The following is a 9,435-nucleotide window of genomic DNA, read 5'->3' as shown; positions in this document are numbered from 1 at the left end:
ATATGCATGTATATGGTACATGTATCTTCGAAGTATATCAATGTAGAGTTAGGAATAGTAAATCCATACTTCCTCATATGCACTAACTTTTCAAAATGTTGCCCCTCAATATTCTGTACCTCGATATTCTTGTGCGATGATATACTTGGAGGTCAATATTATGCAGTACAATCAAAATGTGATGGGTATGCAGTACTTGCTGCTTATTACACTCACACATGGGTTCGTGTCTTGCTGCTCCACGTGGTGTGCCTCAACAGTGAATGTGATGAGGCATGCCTTCTAACCTATAACTTCTGCTTCCAGCAGGAAGCTGATACCACTGCTGCCTATCTATACAACTCCTTCCCATGATGCAATAGTGGGACAGTAGGTTTTATGATATGGGAGGTATGCAGGGTTTGATATAGTATAAGGTGCAATGGAAGTGCTAGGAAAAAAGAACTGAAGGTACATGTTGCACAAACACAACAGTTAGATCACAGCCGCTTTCTCTCAAGCATGTAGTTAACAGGTATAATAAAAGCATTGTGGGCAGGATCATGATGGGCTGCGCTGGCTCAGTGCAGAGCCCAGCACTAATTTTCATGTACCTGGAGTGTTTAAAGTGAGTTAGTTTAGCCTACTACCCCAAGTTAGTGCATTATTCTACACAGCAAAACTCAGAAAGAGAAAGAGACAAACCCTACTCACTCTTTCTAAATAGCAAATGCTAACTCTGGTAATTGTTGGGTTAAATTTGTTAGGGCATCCTATGGAACCTCTGACGAACCTGGCAATCAGTGCTTAACTTGAGCTGATGCTTTTTGGTGCTCACCACCAGCATTTAATTTGTAACACCAGCACCTATAATAATCTGCCACATAGTTGGTGATGCTAATTTACAGATGAGCACAACAACCGTTGCTTATTAATTCCATATACATTATAAAATACAAATAAATGCCACCCGAGCCATTCTTATAGCTTTGGAGGCTTAGAACATTCTGAATTGTCTACCTTGTATGAGTGTGATGGTTTGTAGATGTGTTGCTACTGTCGTTTCCAGCAATGGCACAGGCATAGGGAGGGGTTAGGTGTAGTGGCTCCCGATGCAGGCCCTGCCACTTATTTTTTTTCATAAATTAAGTAGTGTTGGCAACCCTGTGTGCACTGGTAACAGAGGTGGCTGATAGGAAGCTGGGTCACCGGAATACAGAAAGGGTCTCACTAGATAGCCAACCTGCAGATTACAACATCCAGCCTCACCTTAAGCCTCTTTTTCTGGCATGCCCTAGACAGGTGAGGTGCTGAGGACTGGTTCATATCACCATCTGTGCAATGGGGTAGTGAGAGACTTGCAGCGGGACAGTGGACAGGTAATCCTGGATCGGGTGCATTGACATGCATTGAAGATACTGATGTAATGGGAAAGAAAGTAACAAGTACTACATCAGTTTGTGAAATGGTGGTCAGTGCAGGTAAGGAGACCGGTGGCACTGATGGCTGAAAGAGACTCCCAAGCTACTCAAAGGCCACTCTGGGTAGAGTACATGGGCTCTATTGAAAATATTAAGCTGTTTCTATCCAGACTTAAAAAAGAATGTGTGTACTCTATTTTGGGCATGGCTATTTGATGTAGAATGGAAACACACTGGTGTGTTCATAATGTGTACAGGTGATTAAATATTACAAAGGATAATTACGAAAGGCATACCTTATAAATCATTGCTGTGTAATATAAAAGGGATATATAACTAGTTTGAATGAAGGATGGACAGGTAGGCAGCAGGCATGCACAAACTGGGGCTGAGATCCTGGGGAAAGCAGTGAGAAAGACAGATAGGTAGGCAGCCGGCATGTGCAAACTGTGGCTGAGATCCCAGTTAAAGCAGGGAGATGGAGGGACAGGTAGGCAGCAGGCATGCACAAAACACAGCTGAGAGCATGGGGAATGCAGTAAGAAGGAGGCACAGGCAGGCAGCAGCCACACAAGCAAACTGGGGGTAAGAGCTCAGTTAAAGCAGTGAGAAGGAGGGATGGGTAGGCAGCAGGCCTCCACAAACCTGGGCTAAGAGCCCAGAGAAAGAGGCGAGAAGAGGGTCAGGAAAGCAGCAGGCATGAAAACGACAGGGCTTAGAGCTCACAGAAAGCAATGATATTGTCTTTGCCCTGGGGAGATGACGGTTCCTAGGAACCGGGAGGGTCTGGGTGGTCCCCTAACATTTTTGTTATTAACTTCAGCCACTGGGAGAGAGGACGGGGAAAGCGGTAAGAAGGCGGGACAGGCAGAAGGGATACACACAATGGGGCTGAGAGGCCATGGAACATGGGCCCAGATTTATACTCCGTTTGAGCTGAATTAGCGTATTTTTCTTATGCTAATTCAGTGCAAACTTAACTCCATATTTATATTTTGCCGCTAGACAGGTCTAGCAAAAGAATTGTTGCTAGGCTGGTTAGAGTCATCTTTTTTTACTCTAACCAGCCTAATGTAATTTTTTGGTGCAAAACACCATTCACCCCTACCGCCACCCCCACCAGGCTAACGTAATTTTCCATGACGTTAGCACACGCTTTGCGCAGGAATGCGCCATTCAAGAAATTTGGCGCCCGGCTGGTTTCCTGGCATGGAAATGCAGTATTGCATCAAAAAGTATAAATCTGGGCCATGGTGAGAAGGAGGAACAGGTAGCAGGCATGCATGCAATGGGGTTCAGAGCCCAGGGAAAGTGATGGGAAGTAGAGACAGGCAGGCAGCAGGCATTCACACAACAGAACTGAGATCCTGGGAAAAGCAGTGTGATGGAGGGTTTAAAGGAGACCTGATGACCAAATCTTGGGAGGTCAGGGTATTCCTACCTTACCCCCTTTTCTTTTAATTTGGCTTCCAATGTGTCCTGCTTAAAGTGTTGGCAGCCAGTCAGATATCAGCACGGGTACTCTTAGATCCAAGGAGGATCTACGTCCATAGATATCTATATTTTCTATATTTCTTTTTCTTTTAATATCCCTAAGACTACTAATTGGATTTTCATAAAATAAGTAAAAGCACAATCTGAGCACCATGCATACATTTGATGTCTAAGAGGTTGTTCGATGCCCACTGTAGGAAAGTTCCCTCTTTCTTGGCATGGTTACCCCCATTTTCTGCCTGATGTCAGTGTGCTTGACTGTGTCTACTAGAATCCTAATAATCAGGACCCTAGAAGTTATGCTCTCTCCTTCTAAATTTGGTTGTTGATTACTGTTAGAGCAGTATTTCACCCAGAATTGGCATACCAGTCCCCTTTATAAGTCCCTAGTATATGGTACCTAGGTACCCAGGGCATTGGGGTTCCAGGGGATCCCTATGGGTTGCAGCATATATTTTGTCACCCATAGGGAGCCCATACAAAGGCTTCGGTAGGACTTCCATTGCAGCCTGCGTGAAAAGGTGCAAGCATCCTTTCACTGTAATTTACACTGCACCAGGTCACTTATAAGTCACCCCTATAGCAGGCCCTCCAGCCCTGAGGGCAGGGTGCAAAGTACCTGTGTGTGAGGGAACCCCTGCACTAAAAGAGGTGCCCCCAAGACCTCCAGGACCATTTTCCCAGACTTTGTGAGTGCGGGGACGCCATTGTATGCATGTACTGGACATAGGTCACTACCTATGTCTAGCTACATAATGGTAACCCTGACCATAGGCATGTTGGTATCAAACATGTTGGAATCATACCCAAGGCTTTTGCAAGCCTTTGTTGTATGATTCCATGCACTGTGGGGGCTCCTTAGAGGACCCCCAGTATTGCCATTACAGCCTTCTGAGGGTTTCCAACCAGCCCAAGCTGCTGCCATCTCCAGACAGGTTTCTGCTCTCATGTTGCTTGAACAGCTCATTGCCAGGAAGTCAAAACAAAGGATTTCCTTTTGGGAGAGGGGTGTTACACTCTCTTCCTTTGGAAATAGGTGTAACATGCTTGGGAGAGGTAGCCTCCTAAGCCACTGGAAATGCTTTGAAGGGCACATTTGGTGCCCTCCTTGTATAATCCAGTCTATACCGGTTCAGGGACCCCCAGTCCCTGCTGTGGCACAAAACTGGATAAAGGAAAGGGGAGTGACCACTCCCCTGTCCATCACCATCCCAGGGGTGGTGCTCAGAGCTCCTCCAGAGGGTCTCTGAGTTCAGCCATCTTGTTTCTAAGGTTAGCAGGAAACTATGGGAGCATCTGAGTGGCCGGTGCCAGCAGGTGATGTCAGAACCCTCCCCTGATAGGTGCTTATCTGGTTAGCTGACCAATACCCATTTCAGTGCTGTTTACGGTCTCTCCTTTGGGTGGTTCCTCAGATTCAGATTGCAAAACTCCAGCAGGAATCCTCTGCATCCCCCACTTCGACTTCTCACCAAAGAAACTGCATCTGGACTCTCCAGGAACTCTACAACCTGCAACAAAGAGGCCCGACCCCTTCTGCAACATTGTATCTCGAGCTCCTGCCAGCAAGTGAAACTGTTTCCCAGTCGTGCATCCTCTGAGGACAGCCCGTCTTCAGCCTGCATCAGAAGAGTGAAGTAATCCCCCTAGGGGTGAAGGAGTCACTCCCCTGCTTCTGCAGCCACCATCTGCCACGACTTGTGGCATGGATCTTCTCTCCTACTGAGCTGCATGGATCCTACATCACAGGTGGTGGACTGAAGTGGTCCCGACGGTCCTCTCGTCCCACTGTCCAACTTTGGTGGAGGTAAGAGCTTGCCTCCCCACTCAAGACAGTACCCCCATGCACTGTGTGTTTTGCAGTTGCCAAGACTTGTTGGCATCCTTCCACGAAGTTCCTTCATGCATCTTGTAGCTTCAGCCCCAGCACTCTATCCTGTGATGCACAGCTTCCTGAGTGGATCCCCGGGGAAGTGGGAGCCTTTGTTATAGTCCTGCGGGGGCCTCTGTGTTGACCTCCTTTGTCCCAGTGCTGTGGGACTCTTGTGCCTGCTGCCTGGTCTTTTGTGGGCTCTCTGAGTTGCTGAGAGCCCCCTTTCGACTCCTCCTACTGGGTAGGGATCACCTAGTCCTTCCTGGTCCCTGGAAGCACCATTTTCCACTAACCACGAGCTTTGCGTTTGCCAAGGCTTGTTGGCAGAGTTCAGTGACGAAACCAGACTGAAATCTTCCATCAGGCGTGGGACATCACTTGTAGCAACCAGGAAGCCAACTCCGTGTTCTTGGGTGCAATCCTGACTGTTCTTCTTTACTGGTCGTTCTTCTTTTGCACCTTCATCTGGGTTAACAGGTGGTCATGTTCTTCCTGGACTCTTCTGTGCTTCTTGGACTTAGTCCCCTTTTCCACAGGTCCTCAGCTCTAGGAATCCACTGTTGGTGTCTTGCAGTCTCTTCTGGTTCCTGCATAATCCTTCTTTTTTCTTTCTCTGTGTGTTCTAGGAAAGTTCCTGTGATTTACTCCTGCTTTCCTGGTCATTGGGGTGGGTCCTAGTACTTACCTTTGCGGTTCATTCCCAGCTCCCATTTACACACTACACTTAGCTAGGTTGGGGACCGACTTAAGGATTCCAATTTTTTAGTATATGGTTTGTGCTCCCCCTAGGCCCATTTCTAACTAATGTGATTTTCACTAATTACACTGTCTTCTAACTGTTTTCATGCCTATTTCTGAATACTAGTGTATATAATTTGTGTATTACTTACCTCCTAAGTGAGAATAGTCTCTATGGTATTTTTGGTATTTGTGTCACCAAAATAAAATACCTGTATTTCCTTTCATGTGTGTGAGTACCATGTGACTGTAGTGATATTGCATGAGTTTTGTATGTCTCCTAGTTAGGCCTTGGCTGCTCATCCACACTACCCCTAGAGAGCCTGTCTTTTAGACACTGCCTACATTTCACTAATAAGGAATAACTGAACCTAGTATAAGGTGTAAGTACCATAGGTACGCACCACAAACCAGGCCAGCATCCTACATACACATGTATTGCACTAATTGATTTAGCAAGTTGGAGCCTGTACTGAATTGGCAATTTAAGCTACGGTCACTGTGTAGTCAGTCTGTACCAATAAACCCTATTCTAACACTAGATGAGCAAAGGATTGAATCCCTTTCAGAATGTCATGAGCTTTTTTTTCATTTAGAAAACATTTCCTTTTCTAAACTCCCCCAAAGACCATTAATAGTTTGACCCTTCAAAACTGCTGCCATATGTGGTCAAGCCTACTGGACTGGGGGTAGTGAAAAAAGATACACTGGGACAAATTTACAAGCCCCATGAGCCGCCTTTGCATCCCTTTTTGTGGCTCACTGGTGGCGCATGGTGCATTCCCACATCTGCAAGGCCAAGGAAAGCCACTTTGGCCCATATTTATACTTTTTTAGTGCCGCATTTGCGCTGTTTTTTTTTTTTTACGCAAAAGCGGCGCAAACTTACAAAATACAGTTGTATTTTGTAAGTTTGCACCACAAAATGACGCAAATGTGGTGCTAAAAAAGTATAAATATGGGCCTTTGTGTGGCTTTTCATGTCTTTGTAAAACTGTTGTAAGTCAACACACCACAGTCACTGTGTTGCCTTACACTGCATCAGGTAGGCGTACAATGGGAGTTGTGGTGGGTATTTCTATTCAGTACCCATGTGTTTTGACACATTCCTATATCTACAAGAGTCTATAAACCTGGCAACACATCAAAACTGAGCACTCCCCAACACAGGCGCAATGAAAAATATATTTTTTTTCTCATTGTTGTTTCCTGTTTCATTGTTGGGATTTTTTAGAAGGGCGAGGATTCACTATCCAAACTTAAAGTAAACAAAAATGCTGCACTCACAGTTTCAGTCCAGCCCTTTTTGAGAAAGTGCTCCTATATGCATGGTCACACCTATTTTTTTATGGATGGATGCTGTTGATTTTTTAACTCTGCCCACTGGAGCACTGCTCTCCAGGCCCAGTGTATGCGCTCTTATCACTAAAATATAACAGAATTGATTGACTCCTAATTGTCATATTTAACTTTCCAGTTAGATCTTGGTACATGGTGCAGACAATTCACTTCTGACATTACTGGACATCTCAGCTGCCGTCGACACAGTTAACAATCCTGCTCTCATATGAGCCCTGGTGTCTCAAATGGGATTCACTGGCAATGTTCACTGGTTTTCCACCTACCTTTTCAACTGACACCAGTGTGTTCACATGGGCATCTCAATGACACAAAATATCCCTATAACCTGTGGAGTCTCCCAAGGTTCCATACTGTTCTCTGTCATCTTCAACCTTTGCATGGTGGCACCTGATGCTCCATTCACAGAAAACAGCAGAGAATGATCCAAAATGCCATTGATGCACAACTCTTCTTGACAGTCTCCTCGGCTTCAGACATCCAGTTCCTCAAAGACTGCTTGCACATCATTCTGGCATAGATGTCCAGAACATATCTGAAGCCCAACCTAACCAAGACAAAATTCCTATTATTTGACCAGAACAAAAAGCAAGCTAAAGTACAAACCTGGTTTAATGACATGATCCTTGATGGCTTCAAATTCCAACTTTCACCAAATATCAGGTCAATTGAGTTCATCCAGAGCAGTAACCTCACCTTCAAGAAACACATTGCCAAAAACAAACCAGATCTCCTTTTTAAAGAATGTTAACTGTTTTCTTCCAGGAAACAACTGAAGAACTACTGTTAAAGCCTTACTACTCTTACATCTGGATGGTGTTAATGCCTTTCTCCATTGCCACCCATACTCCACACTTGGGCCCCTTAGGGGCATCCTACACACTGCAGTATGTCCTATTCAGGCCCTTAAGAAACATGATCACATCTCCCTTATCCTGATGGAACTCAATTTGCTCCCTTTGATAGCCAACATTATCTACAAAGCCAGCTGCATCATTTGAAAAGCCGTCAGGACCAGCACTCATAATTATCTTGTTGACAAGCTCATCATCTATGATGATTTTAGGCACCCCTGCAATTAGGACACCAGGAGACAGCAGACTAATGGCCTTATAACAGGTTTGGCAGTCCAACCACCATCGGCTTGGCAGTCAGACCACTGTTTTACGAGACAACTGGGTCTTTGGGGCAAAGACTGCCGTAGTCCTTCCGGCACCGCCATGCAGCAGAGGTCACCATGATGACGAGGCAGGACAGAGAGGCCGGTGGAGCCTGTGTTATCTCCAGACATATAAAAGTTTGCACACGACCATTATAACCATGGCAGTCAAACCACCATGACCCACCACGTGGAAACAGAGAGTATAAAGGGAGCACCTCACCTGCAGGCAGCCTTACACATGCTGTGCTGCCATGGAGCCCATCACACATGTCCTGCCACTGCTGCTTTTCATCGATGAAGTTCAAAATATTCACCACGGTGGACGCACCTGATGGTAGGTACACACCCCTATCTGTGTCAATGGGCTCCACAAAAGAACATTGTACAGTCATCCACATGATATGGAGATCGCACTACAGGCACCAAACACATCTGTCAGTGTGTCCACAGTCAGGGGAAGTCACAGTGGAGGATCCATTCACAGCCACAAAATGCCCCCTTTGGGCTGTTCACTCACACTGCATGGCAACACAAAACAAAGACACGTTTGCACATGTTATGCAAAAGGAACAGTAAAGTGCCCACAACATTGTGTCACACAGCACCAACAACACAGCAACATCAAATACAACAATTCAAATGAGACCCCCACATTGCACACATGCCATGGACTGATGTCATATTCAACTCACATATATATGGATGTGACATTTAATACAAACACCCCTCCCATTAAACTTCCCTGTAATGGAGTCACACATCACCCACATTGCAACACAATGGAAGGACAGTGGGATGCAGCTGTGTCAGTGGGATAGTCAGAGAGACAAATACCCAAAGCTCACTTTGTAAACAATATCTGCACAATAATGAATGGGGCATCAGGGACATTCAGAGAAAGATGCTGCACTAGGACACATATCACTTTGCAAATGGCCATAAAACAACATTTGCACAGGACCTGGCTCTATATGTAGCTCGGGGACAAACAATGCTAGAGCCAAGTGACTTGACTATCCGCACAATATGGAAGTGCATGTCAAAAAATCACATACACCACAACTGCATAGGGCATACATTTAGATGAAGTAGCTGCAAGCTACACAAATCAAAATGGATTTACACACAGTCAAATGCAAAGAAAGCTAGCACAATTGAGCACAATCCATGTCTGCACAAAGAAAACACAAGTTGCCACATCTGAGACCAATATACAATCGATATCAGGGGGACAATTCAACACCATACATGCTGGCATTGTACCGCACAAGATGAAATACTTACCATGCTAAACATAACACAATGCTATGACAGCCCTGTTAGAAATAGGGTCTCTGGTTGGCAGTCAGTTTGCGCTCTGTCCAAGCAAGCACCCTCACCCTAGTCAGGGCAGTGAAAATACACACTTA

Source organism: Pleurodeles waltl, chromosome 8 (genome assembly GCF_031143425.1).
Source record: "Pleurodeles waltl isolate 20211129_DDA chromosome 8, aPleWal1.hap1.20221129, whole genome shotgun sequence".
NCBI classification, from domain to species: Eukaryota; Metazoa; Chordata; class Amphibia; order Caudata; family Salamandridae; genus Pleurodeles; species Pleurodeles waltl.
Note: the sequence above shows the minus strand (reverse complement) of the source record.